This window comes from Xyrauchen texanus, chromosome 1 (assembly GCF_025860055.1).
Source record: "Xyrauchen texanus isolate HMW12.3.18 chromosome 1, RBS_HiC_50CHRs, whole genome shotgun sequence".
In the NCBI taxonomy this organism is placed as follows: domain Eukaryota; kingdom Metazoa; phylum Chordata; class Actinopteri; order Cypriniformes; family Catostomidae; genus Xyrauchen; species Xyrauchen texanus.
The window spans coordinates 2,995,941-3,010,043 of record NC_068276.1 but is presented as its reverse complement, the minus strand read 5'-3'; the positions used below and the strand labels follow the sequence as shown (position 1 = coordinate 3,010,043).

The following is a 14,103-nucleotide window of genomic DNA, read 5'->3' as shown; positions in this document are numbered from 1 at the left end:
TTTCTTCTAGTTCAATAAGCTCTTCACTTGGAAATATGATGGTCGCAACTTTTGTTTCATGCCACTTTAATTGGTCAACAATCATGTGATGTCACAGACCTGCTTAGATGGCTAAGAAATTAACAAATGAAGTTTTATGGATGGCAAAATACAATGACTGTTTTCATGACATTTACACCATTCAAAAGCTTGGACACATCTACTCATTGTTTATCATAATTATTTCCACTCCCTCAAACAGGATTTCATATAGATTTAAATGTTTTTTTAAAGAGGAAAAAGTATCTGTGTTTGTGTGTGTGTATGTGCTTGTGTGTGTATGTGTTTGTGTGTGTGTGTGTGTGTGTGTGTATGTGTGTGTGTTTGTGTATGTGTGTGTGTGTCTGTGTGTGTTTGTGTGTGTGTGTGTTTGTATGTATGTGTGTATGTGTGTGTGTTTGTGTGTGTATGTGTGTGTGGATGCATGTGTGTGTTTGTGTGTGTGTGTGTGTGTGTGTGTGAGTGACATAACAGAGACATGTAGTACATAGACCACATTATATTTAATGAAAGTAGACCACAAAAAAGTATATATTTATATATACAACAGTTAGTTCCGGTCCTCAAATCTGATTGGATGAGAGACATTCCATCAGCACTGATGGTCTGACACGCTTCACTGTGTGTGTACCACTCCACTTGTGTTTGTGCTGTTCCAAACTAAAGTGTAAGAGTAGTGCATATGTGTAAAGAGCTACTGTTTGCCTTTTTTTACATGTATAGTTTTTTGACATTACATATGTTAACCAGCAGGTGGTGGCAAAAGATAATTTTTGTGTGTAATATGAGCAAGTTAGGTGACGTGAAGAGAACCAGTCAGTGTGTAATTAAAACAGCTCTACATGATCGCTTGTATCACTACTACAATGTTAAAGCTAGGAAATATCTTTATACGGCTTTAAATGAACAACTTCAGCATTACGGCTCATCACAGCTGAGAGACACAACAGACTGATTATATACACAATGGTTGCTGTATAAAATGGAGGACATTGTGGTTTCTATAGTGATTGACTCTTGTGCACCGGCTACGACGAAATAGGGAGAAATACCCCCGCTTGGACTCTATTTTTCCTCTGAGAAAGCTGATCTTCAGAAAGCTGACAGCATCTCTGCTTGGGTGTGGTAACAGGTGATCACACAAGCTCCATCTCTCTCTCTCACTCACACACACACACACACATACACCCAGCCATGATAATATTTCTGAAGTGACAATTTTGGATTACTAATGGAGGCTTGTACACATCATTTGTTTTGAACCAGCAACGACAGATTCTGATCTGTCACGTAATAAAGTAGTTTCATGCACAAATGTGTTTTTATGACTGTACTCAAATTTTTTCATGTACTTGTTCATTGAACTGTTGTATATAAGCAATATCACACTCGCAATCGTGCTATATGACCCTACATCAGCACTGCTGTGATTACCTACAGCACTCGGATCACAGCAGTGCTGATGTAGGGTCTTATCACACTCTTGCTCGTGTGATATTGCTTATATATATAATAGTACATTTGAAATAATGACATAACACAAAAATCAACAAATATTTTAACTCTTTGTGTAGATTCCATCCATCGATAAATGAGTTTTGCAAGGAAATGCACATGTATATGGAAGTCAAATATAATAAGGGATGAAGGAAATTAAAAAAGGTAATTTTGAGTTTCTTTCTCACAGCTGTGAATTTTTTCTGCAATATGAATTTGCAGTTGCAAGATATAAAGTTCAAATTGTGAGCAATAAATGTGAAATTGCAATATAATGTTCTAATTCAGGGGTCGGGAACCTTTTTTCATCAAGGAGCCCATTTTTTTAATTTTTGGTTGGTGCATTTTTTTGAAAGAGCAATACCACAAATGAATAATTTACCATTTTCCAAAAAGTTTTTCAATGAAATAAAATGTTTATATTGCCCATAGACTACTAAAATACAAACACATATGCAAATATTAATAGGTAACATGTTGCAATATGAAATTGAGTACACGTGTTTGTGCGGCTCTCCATAAAATTACTTCATGTTCATGAAACATGTAACTTCATTTTTGGGCTGGGCGATATTTAAAAAATATTCAAATGATAATTGAATTTAAAATATTGCGACATCCGATTATATGGTGAATATTTTTGCTTTATTGATTTTGCTTTAAAAATGTAATTAATTTATTGAAACTCAAAACATTTAAACAAAAGAAATTCTAAATTCAAATTGCACTTTAAACGAAACGAAAAAAACAATACAATTAATGAAGTGATAAATCTTATATATATCCACCTCCCCAAATCCAAACATTTAACGGCTCCAACGGCCCCATTTGCCATCATGCAAGTATCAGTATGCAACAACAGGGGAAATTACTAGCATACAACTTAAGAACTAAAGAGAATTATAAATGTAAAGATAATTATAATCATCATAATAAATTAGCCTAAAAAATGCTGCTAAATGTTTGTATTGCATTTATTAATACAGTTAATGCTGCCTAAAGAAAAGAAAATAAAACTCAACTTTAGGTTCAAGGTGAACGTGTCTTTGTATTACTTTATGATTTCATCTCTTAACTAAACTTGCAGTACCTCACGAGATGATCGGAGATCATGTGCAGCATTCTCATAGACCACATTATTCTTGCAAACAGTTTTCAGAGTGAAAACTCTTTACATGTGCTTGTTTTATGAGACAGGGTCCCGTTGCACGTATCTGAACAGTGAAACAGACACGTGACGGCTTTTGACTGTTCTTAAAAATATAATAAAGTGTGTTTCTTCAAACACGTCAGCATTTCTTATCATATGTCACTCGGAGACATCTTACAGGTCACCTATCTTTTGCAGGAAGATGAGCAAAATTACTTGTGCATGAAATACATTTGGAGAGGAGCTCGCGAACTAGATTGAGTCCCGTCGCATTTTGCGAGTGCTATATCACACCCTGGTTCCACATAAAAAATAAAGAACGTTCATATAATCGCTCGTAGAAAATGCTCTTAACAGCTAATAGTTATTGGGAAACAAGGCCCAGAACTCTATGAATGTTTGTGTGTTGAAGCGACGTGCATCGGCGGCATTTCTTTTGTCGGTTCTTCAAAATATAATCACGTTTCGTCAAAGCGCATCTTTGTCTAAGTTCTTGTTATATATCTCTCCGACAAGTCTTACAGGTCGCCTTCCACAGTGGCACTCGGCATGAATAATCTGTTCATTTCAAACCTTGTTCACCAGGAGTAGGCTGTAAAATTCAGGAGAAAGGAAATCAAAACAGTGTCATTGACTTCAAGCTTTGCGATCACATCCACACTTTCTGCAGGAAAATGATCTCTAGAAAGTTTTAAACGATATTGTGTTGGTGAATGGTGAGAACAGTGGCTCTGTTCTGAGATCAGACTCAAGGTAATTATGTTCTGAGATCAGACCCTCAGTGACACTGTCCTGAGAACAGACCTGTGATGGTTACATTCTGAGATCAGACCCTCAGTGACACTGTCCTGAGAACAGACCTGTGACGGTTACTTTCTGAGATCAGACCCTCAGTGACACTGTCCTGAGAACAGACCTGTGACGGTTACTTTCTGAGATCAGACCCTCAGTGGCACTGTCCTGAGAACAGACCTGTGACGGTTACTTTCTGAGATCAGACCCTCAGTGGCACTGTCCTGAGAACAGACCTGTGACGGTTACTTTCTGAGATCAGACCCTCAGTGGCACTGTCCTGAGAACAGACCTGTGACGGTTACTTTCTGATATCAGACCCTCAGTGACACTGTCCTGAGAACAGACATGTGACGGTTACTTTCTGAGATCAGACCCTCAGTGGCACTGTCCTGAGAACAGACATGTGACGGTTACTTTCTGAGATCAGACCCTCAGTGGCACTGTCCTGAGAACAGACATGTGACGGTTACTTTCTGATATCAGACCCTCAGTGACACTGTCCTGAGAACAGACATGTGACGGTTACTTTCTGAGATCAGACCCTCAGTGGCACTGTCCTGAGAACAGACATGTGACGGTTACTTTCTGAGATCAGACCCTCAGTGACACTGTCCTGAGAACAGACCTGTGACGGTTACTTTCTGAGATCAGACCCTCAGTGGCACTGTCCTGAGAACAGACATGTGACGGTTACTTTCTGAGATCAGACCCTCAGTGGCACTGTCCTGAGAACAGACCTGTGACGGTTACTTTCTGAGATCAGACCCTCAGTGGCACTGTCCTGAGAACAGACCTGTGACGGTTACTTTCTGAGATCAGACCCTCAGTGACACTGTCCTGAGAACAGACATGTGACGGTTACTTTCTGAGATCAGACCCTCAGTGGCACTGTCCTGAGAACAGACATGTGACGGTTACTTTCTGAGATCAGACCCTCAGTGGCACTGTCCTGAGAACAGACATGTGACGGTTACTTTCTGAGATCAGACCCTCAGTGGCACTGTCCTGAGAACAGACATGTGACGGTTACTTTCTGAGATCAGACCCTCAGTGGCACTGTCCTGAGAACAGACATGTGACGGTTACTTTCTGAGATCAGACCCTCAGTGGCACTGTCCTGAGAACAGACATGTGACGGTTACTTTCTGAGATCAGACCCTCAGTGGCACTGTCCTGAGAACAGACATGTGACGGTTACTTTCTGAGATCAGACCCTCAGTGGCACTGTCCTGAGAACAGACCTGTGACGGTTACTTTCTGAGATCAGACCCTCAGTGGCACTGTCCTGAGAACAGACCTGTGACGGTTACTTTCTGAGATCAGACCCTCAGTGGCACTGTCCTGAGAACAGACCTGTGACGGTTACTTTCTGAGATCAGACCCTCAGTGACACTGTCCTGAGAACAGACCTGTGACGGTTACTTTCTGAGATCAGACCCTCAGTGGCACTGTCCTGAGAACAGACCTGTGACGGTTACTTTCTGAGATCAGACCCTCAGTGGCACTGTCCTGAGAACAGACCTGTGACGGTTACTTTCTGAGATCAGACCCTCAGTGGCACTGTCCTGAGAACAGACCTGTGACGGTTACTTTCTGAGATCAGACCCTCAGTGGCACTGTCCTGAGAACAGACATGTGACGGTTACTTTCTGAGATCAGACCCTCAGTGGCACTGTCCTGAGAACAGACCTGTGACGGTTACTTTCTGAGATCAGACCCTCAGTGGCACTGTCCTGAGAACAGACCTGTGACGGTTACTTTCTGAGATCAGACCCTCAGTGGCACTGTCCTGAGAACAGACCTGTGACGGTTACTTTCTGAGATCAGACCCTCAGTGACACTGTCCTGAGAACAGACCTGTGACGGTTACTTTCTGAGATCAGACCCTCAGTGGCACTGTCCTGAGAACAGACCTGTGACGGTTACTTTCTGAGATCAGACCCTCAGTGGCACTGTCCTGAGAACAGACCTGTGACGGTTACTTTCTGAGATCAGACCCTCAGTGACACTGTCCTGAGAACAGACATGTGACGGTTACTTTCTGAGATCAGACCCGAGGGACTTGCGAGCCATAGGTTTCTGACTTGCAAGATATAAAGTCGGGATTTTGAGATAATAAAAAAAAATTGCAATTTCAAAATATAATATTGCAATTAAAATAGCAATTACAAGATATGAAGTCAAGTCAAATTTATTTCACAACAGCCTTTGTGCAGATTTACAGTAAATCATGCTAGAACAGAAAATGTATAAATATAATGCCAATATTACTTATTTATGTTTGGAAGTATTAGTGGTTAAAATGATTAAACTAAGTAAGTGTTGTGGGTCAATCATTAAACAAAATGATTTTATGTGAACTAGAGGTATTAAAGTCCTTGAAGTCATCCTGAATTACCTGAGGAAATACACGTACATGCATCATCCTTTGATTTGTGCAGATGAAGACTTTAGTTCATTTAGTTCATTTTATATGTATGATTTGTCCCTCCTTTGACCAAGGTGATAAAGGTTTCATTCAGTGAGGAGCATCACAGTCTGACTGGAAGGCCATTTTGGTGATAGTCACAATTTCAGTCACAATTGTCAGATATAATGTTGTAATAATGAGAAATGATGAGATAATGTCACAACTGCAAGACAGTGACTCAGTTGTCAGATATAATTTGTAATTATGAGAAATAAAGTTGCTATTATGAGATAAGGTCACAATTGTCTTGTTTTTGTGTTTTTATGTTCATTGTGAATGGATGTGCTGGTGTTGGTTTAGAGGTTTCAGGAGCACAATGTGAAGGCGAGGAAGAGAAAAGAGGATTTTCTTTCGTTCTTTCTGTGTGTTTGTTAAGGACTAATCTGATTATTAAATCTCTGTTCTGGAGCTTCAGCGTCTCTGCGGAACCTTCAAACACAGATTGACATGAAGAAACAGCACACTTTTATTTATTTCCACAAGCTCCCGATGAATACATATTATGTCTCACACACAGTCTTTGTGTGTCCAGGGACACAAACGGATGTGGGAAAACGACAGTACACCTGAACTAACACATTCTCTCTCTCTCTCTCTCTCTCTCTCAGGATATCATTACAGTCGAGTTTCTCTCTGCCCTCCTTACATAATGAGTCTAGTGTGACCTATTAAATATCTACTCACACACTCTCTTTCCTTTACTTTGTGGTTGCTATTCCATATCATTTAGGTTTTCTGAGTGTATATGTGCGTCTTTTATTTCTATAATTTTAAGCTGCAATAAAGAAAAACACATCGTACCTGTTTGTGGTTTTCTCATTTGCTTATACAGAAATGATTATTGGCAACCTCAGAATGAGCCACAAAACTCTGTTTGTTTTTATCTCTGACCAACATTAATGTAACCCAAAAATGAAGATTCTTTCATCATTTACTCATCTTCATGTCACTCCTCACCTTTAAGAATTTCTTCTTCCGTGGAACCCAACAGGAAGTGACTGTTCGCTCTTTTCCATGAGATCCCAATGAATTAGGACTGAAATCTTGACATCTTGTTGAATGAAATCTGATTGTGTTTTCTGATGGGTCAGTCATTATTCACAAGTTTACTGTCTCCTTCACCAACAGTAATGTATTTTCCTTTCTCTTTCTCTCCCTCTCTCTTTGTGTTTCGCTCACAGATGTGACCAAAAGTTTTCAGAGAGGTAAGACTTTTGGATTCCATTTCAATGGCATTAATGTTACATGTGTCAATATGCACACACAAACAATAGATTGTGTTTGAGTGTGCGTGTCTGTGTGTTTTCACAAGTGGGAACTGAAAACTCTATTCCTGCTGCTGGTTTGCTGCTCTGAGCTGTAAATGTGAATTGTATTGAAATGTAAATTAAATTCACTGCCGTGGAATTTCACCAGAGACAGCATAAATATCTTCAAAATAAATCATTATTCTTTCAATCAACTATGGGCGGGTGAATACTGGTTATTAATCAAGAGTAATTTCTTAAGGGAGTATGTCAATATTTGATTGTCAAATGAGAAATCATATCCATTCAAAGGCAGTTGGTTGCAGTGAGTGCTTTTTGCACGTTTGTATGAACAATTGCTCCAAGTGTGGCCATCACACGCGACTGAACAGGAAGTATAGAGTGACAGTAGGGTCACGGGATAGATCGGGATGGAGAGATTCTGAGTCTCTAGAGCCCCTTTGTGTTCCAGTTGCTCGACTCTCCACAGAAAATCAATCACCTCCAGGGAAACTTCTCAACCACCATTACGGATCCGGATCAGTGACCTATTTACAGCGTAACACCTGCCGGAAACAAAATGGTGCCGAAGTTTCCAGAGAGCCGTGTGTGTGTGAGAGTTTGGAAACAGAGCCAGGAAACACAGAGGAGAAAAGAGAATAAAAGGAGATGAGAAAAAAGAAGAAGTGAAGAGAGGAGAGAAGAGAAGAGGGGAGAGGAAAGGAAAGGAAAAGAAAGAAGAGAGGAAAGGAAAGGAGAGAAGAGAGGAGAGGAAGGAAAGGAGAGAGGAGAGGAAAGGAAAGAAGAGAGGAGAGGAGAGGAAAGGAGGGAGGAGAGGAGAGGAAAGGAGAGAAGAGAGGAGAGGAGAGGAAAGGAGGGAAGAGAGGAAAGGCGAGAAGAGAGGAGAGACAAGGAAAGGAGAGAAGAGAGGAGAAAGGAAAGGAGAGAGGAGAGGAGAGGAGAGGGGAGAGGAGAAGAGAGGAGAGGAGAGAAGAGAGGAGAGGAGAGAAGAGAGGAGAAGAGAAAGGAAAGGGGAGAGGAGAGGAGAGGAGAGAGAGAGAGGAGAGGAGAGGAGAGAGGAGAGGAGAGGGGAGAGGAGAGGAGAGGGGAGAGGAGAGAAGAGAGGAGAGACAAGGAAAGGAGAGAAGAGAGGAGAAAGGAAAGGAGACAGGAGAGGAGAGGAGAGGAGGGGAGAGGAGAGAAGAGAGGAGAAGAGAGGAGAGGAGAGAGGAGAGGAGAAGGAGAGGAGAGAGGAGAGGAGAGGAGAGGGGAGAGGAGAAGAGAGGAGAGAAGAGAAGAGGAGAAGAGAGAGAGGAGAGGAGAGAGAGGAGGAGAGGAGAGAGAGAGGAGAGAAGAGAGAGAGGAGAGGAGAGGAGAGAGAGGAGAGAAGAGAGAAGGAGAGAGGAGAGGAGAGAGAGAGGAGAGGAGAGAGAGAGAGGAGAAGAGGAGAGGAGAGGAGAGAGGAGAGGAGAGAGGAGAGAAGAGAGGAGAGAGAGGAGAGGAGAGGAGAGAGGAGAGGAGAGAGAGAGGAGAGGAGAGAGAGAGAGGAGAGAGGAGAGGAGAGAGAGAGAGGAGAAGAGAGGAGAGGAGAGAGGAGAGGAGAGAGGAGAGGAGGAGAGAGAGAGAGAGAAGGAGAGGAGAGAAGAGAGAGAGGAGAGGAGAGGAAGAGAGAGAGAGGAGAGGAGAGGAGAGAGGAGAGAGAGAGAGAGAGAGAAGAGAGGAGAGAGAGAGGAGAGACAAGGAAAGGAGAGAAGAGAGGAGAGAAGAGAAGAGAAGAGAGGAGAAGAGAGGAGAGAAGAGAGGAAAGGAAAGGAGAGAGGAGAGGAGAGGAGAGGAGATAAGAGAGGAGAAGAGAGGTGTATAAGAGGGAAATGAAACCCCTGGATAGAGTGAATAATAAGAACCCAGGGGAAGAGAATAGATGGACGTTTAGAGAAAGTGCAAGAGAAGAAACAGAATGAGAGGGAAGATTGTCAGACATGATGCCAAGACTCTGTGTAGGGACGGAAAGACAGATAAACACTGTGACGACCCTGAGTGTACTCCTTCCCTGGTGGTGGCAGTCTGTGGGAGTTTTGAGTCACTCCCCCATGTTAATTGTCAATTATGTCAAGTGTTCTGAGTTTTCATTTAGGCAGCACTCTCTGTGGGATAACTCCTCTCAGGAGTGGCTCCTCTCTTATTTTCTTTCTTATATTTACTTTATGTTAGGTAGCGTTAATATTTTGCTGTAGTTATTTTGTTTGGTTATTTCTTTATTTTTCCCTAGACTTATCAATCAAATCACTTTATTGTCACACTACCATGTACACAAGTGCAACAGTAGGTGAAATTCTTGTGTGCAGTTCCGAGCAACATAGCAGTCATGACAGTGACGAGACATATACCAATTACAATAAACAACATACTTACACAAAACAATTTACATATCAAATGTACACATACTTACACAAAACAATTTACAAATCAGATGTACACATACTTACACAACACAATAATTATATACAATGCAGAATATAGAACAGAATATACAATACAATACAATAAGTGGGAGTATATGAAATATATATGTGTATATATATATATAGCAGTTGTATTGAGGAGAATATGTTGACAGTCCAGTGTGAGATTATAGCTGAATAAAGTGCAGTGCTAATTATTGATCCTGATAGATCAAGAGTTCAACAGTCTGATTGCTTGGGGAAAAAGCTATCATGTAGTCGGCTGGTGCGGGTCCTGATGCTGCGATACCGCCTGCCTGATGGTAGCAGTGAGAACAGCCCATGACTTGGGTGACTGGAGTCTCTGATGATCCTCCGAGCTTTTTCACACACCGCCTGGTGTATATGTCCTGGAGGGAGGGAAGCTCACCTCCGATGATGTTCCTGGCAGTTCGCACCACCCTTTGCAGGGCTTTGCAGTTGTGCGCGGTGCTATTGCCGCACTCAGGCGGTGATGCAGCCAGTCAGGATGCTCTCTACAGTGCTGGTGTAGAACCGCAGTGAGGATGTGGTGGTTCATTCCAAACTTCCTCAGCCGCCTCAGGAAGAAGAGGCGCTGGTGAGCCTTCTTCACAACGGCCTCAGTGTGGACGGACCATGTGAGTTCCTCAGTAATGTGGACACCGAGGAACTTGAAGCTGCTGACTCTCTCCAATCGGTGCTCCATTGATGGTGATGGGGCTGTGTTCTCCGCCTTTCTTCCTGAAGTCCACAACAAGCTCCTTGGTTTTACTGACGCTGAGGGAGAGGTTGTGCTCCTGACACCAGCGTGTCAGAGTGTGCACCTCCTCTCTGTAGGCTCTTTCATCATTGTCAGTGATCAGACCTACCACCGCCGTATCGCCAGCAAACTTAATGATGGCATTGGAGCTATGTGTTGCCACACAGTCATGTGTGTACAGGGAATACAGGAGTGGGCTGAGAACACAGCCCTGCGGGCTCCAGTGTTGAGGGTCAGTGATGAGGAGGTGTTGCTGCCCATTCTAACCACCTGACGCCTGCCTGACAGGAAGTCCAGGATCCAGCTGCACAGCGAGCTGTTTAAGCCCAGAGCCCGGAGTTTCTCATCAAGCTTGGAGGGCACTATGGTGTTGAATGCTGAGCTGTAGTCTACAAACAGCATTCTCACATATGTGTTCCTTTTTTCCAGGTGGGAGAGAGCAGTGTGTATTGTAGATGCAATGGCATCATCAGTGGAGCGGTTGTTGCGGTAGGCAAACTGCAATGGGTCCAAAGAGGGGGCAGAACAGAGCAGATGTGATCTCTGATTAACCTCTCGAAGCATTTGCTGATGATGGGGGTCAGAGCAACAGGACGCCAGTCATTTAAGCATGTGATTATAGCTTGCTTCGGTACAGGCACAATGGTTGATGTTTTGAAGCATGTGGGGACTACAGACAGGGAGAGGGACAGATTGAAAATGTCCGTAAAAACACCAGCCAGTTGATTCGCAAGACGCTCTGATGACGCTGCCCGAATGCCGCTCTGGACTCACGGCTTTACGGATGTTCACCCGCCGGAATGATCGGGTTACATCCACAACAGAGACGGAGAGTGAATCAACCTCTGTAGCGCCAGTCGCGAGTGCACTCTCCGCGAGGGCGGTGTTACTGTCCTCAAACGAGCATAAAATGTATTAAGTTCGTCCAGGAGAGATGCAGCGTGTTCATGGCGGAGACTTTATTCCGCTTGTAGTCCGTGATTGTGTTAATTCCCTGCCACATACTTCTGGAGTCAGTGGTGTTGAACTGACCTTCAAGTTTGTGCCTGTACTGGCGCTTAGCTGCACTGATAGTGTTACGGAGGGCATAACTGGCTTGTTTACGCCCTCCGTGTTAGGAGAATTAAAAGCGGAGGTCCGCGACAGTGAGTGCCGCTGAACATCGCCGTTAACCCATGGTTTCTGGTTGGGGTATATCCGTGATAGTTTTGGTCGGAACAACGCCCTCTACGCACTTCCTGATGAAACACGTTACGCTGTCAGCGTAAACCTCGATGTCGTCATCAGAGGCGGACCGGAACATCTCCCAGTCCGCGTGATCAAAACAGTCTTGTAGCGCAACTTATGTTGGTATGAGTGGTAATTGTTATGTTTGTTGAAGAAAATAAAACCTTCTTCATTCATCGAACATTGGTGTTTGATTCCCCTTTTATGTTGCGGCCTTAAATGAGCTGGACGTAACAACACTCACTGCTCATGTGATTGAAGTTTGATGGGAGTTTTAGAAGAACATGTATGACATCACTGGAATATTTATTGTTTTTACTAGACTTGAGATGGCTCTCTTCTGAGTTCAGACATGAAGCAGATCTACAATGAGATCAGACCTGGGGTGGTTCTGTTCTGAGATCAGACAGAAATGTATTCTGTTCTGAGATCATACATGAGGTGGATTTATTCTGAGATTAGACCCGAGGTGTTTCTGTCCTATGATCAGACATGATGTGGCTCTGTTCTGAGATCAGACCTCATAAAATTATTTTCTGAGATCAGACATGAGATGTTCTATTCTGAAATGAAATCTGATTTGGTTCTGTTCTGAGATTGGACTCATGATGGCTCTGTTCTAAGATCAGACCAAAGTTGGTTCTGTTCAGAGAACAGAGCTGATGTGGTTCTGTATTAGGATCAGACATAAGGTTGTCCTGTTCTGAGATTTGAACCATTGTTGTTCTGTTCTGAAATCAGACCCACTGTGGTTCAGTTCTGAGATCAGACCTGCTGTGGTTCTGTTCTGAGATCAGACCTGAGGTTGTTCTGTTCTGAGATTGGAGCCACAATAGCTTTGTTCGGAGATCAGACCCACAGTGGCACTGTTCTGAGATCAGACTCAAGGTAATTATGTTCTGAGATCAGACCCACAGTGTTACTGTCCTGAGAACAGACCTGTGACAGTTATTTTCTGAGATCAGCCCCGTGGAGGCTCTGCTCTAAGATCTGACCTGAGGTGGGTCTGTTCTGTGATCAGACCTGTGGTGCATCTGTTCAGAAATCATAGCCGTAGTGGCTCTGTTCTGAAATCAGAACAATAGTGGCTCTGTTCTGAGATCAGACCGAAGTTGGTTCTCTTCAGAGAGCAGACTTGAGATGCTTCTTTTATGAAATCAGACTAGAGGTGTTTCTGTTCTAAAATCAGACCTGTGGTTGTTCTGTTCTGAGATCAGACCCACAGTGGCACTGTTCTGAGATGAAACCTGTGATGGTTATTTTGTGGTGGTTCTGTTCTGAAATCATAGCTGTAGCTGTAGAGGCTCTGTTCTGAGATCAGACCCATAGTGGCTCTGTTATGAGATCAGACCAAAGGTGGTTCTGTTCATAGAACAGACCTGAGATCCATCTCTTCTGAAATCATACATGAGGTGGTTCTATTCTGATATCAGACCTAAGTTGGTTCTGTTCTGAGATCAGACCTGGGATGCTTCGTTTTTTAGATCAGATATGAGGTGGATTTGTTTTGAGATCAGACCCACATTGGATCTATTTTGATATCAGACCCATAGTGGCTCTGTTCTGAGATCAGACCAAAGGTGCTTTTGTTTTGAGATCAGACCCACATTGTTTCTGTTCTGAGATCAGACCTTAGACGCTTCTACTCTGAGATCAGACCTGTGACTTTATTATGTCTCTTTCTCTTTCTTTGTCATTCACTCACACAGAGTTCTAAGTAGTCAATGGCCATATTCCATTGATCAGATTCTTGTAGACATGCATACAGTAAATTTGGAAGTGTGGGGTTCTAGTGCATTACAGCCAGTGAAATCAGTTCTAACCTTTAATCGCAGAGGCATATAATAGACCAAATTGAAGCGCACAATGTTGGTAAAACAATACAGCGATATGCTTTATTTCCCAGGATATGATTTTGTCGCTTGAGAGAGAAGAGAATGCTTATATTTGACCTGCATACGCTGAAGCTACTCGTAGAAAATATCCTGCAGTTTTCACATCTTCAGATGTAGATGATAGAGCGAGAGAGGAGGAAGAGGGAGGGTTTGTTCTCCAGGGTCCAGGCCTGCTCCTTTTGTCTCTGTCTATTTTTAGCAGCTGTGGAAACTTCTGGAAATGTGAGCTGAAGCTCTTTTCTGTAACCTGCTCAACTCAGCTGGCAGTATCAGCTGTTATAAGGGATGGAATGCATTTCTCATTTTCTGTTTCTGTTTCTGGTAATAATAAAGACCTGTGATGATGACTTGTGGAAATGCTCACCTCACATGGATTTAAATGGTCAATGACATAATCAGTGACCACTATACAAGAACATTTCACAACATATGGACCTTCAAACGGGAGGACATGACAGCTGATTGTTGTTTGATCTCAAACTTTTTTTTGGTGAAAACCAAAACCAAAAACAAACAATTTAAAATATGTTCAACAAAAATACAATAAACAATACAATTAAC

At 42.7% G+C, this 14,103-nt stretch overlaps 1 protein-coding gene across 8 annotated transcripts in view; it reads left to right on the top strand.

Annotated features, from left to right (window-relative positions):
• LOC127647831 (receptor-type tyrosine-protein phosphatase delta-like) overlaps positions 1-14,103 on the top strand; it is a 534,579-nt gene that overhangs the window by 103,849 nt on the left and 416,627 nt on the right. For all 8 annotated transcript variants that reach the window (XM_052132317.1, XM_052132365.1, XM_052132326.1 and 5 more), the window contains exon 3: positions 7,133-7,156. The gene's annotated coding sequence lies outside the window, so the exon portion shown is untranslated. The remainder of the gene's footprint in view (positions 1-7,132; positions 7,157-14,103) is intronic.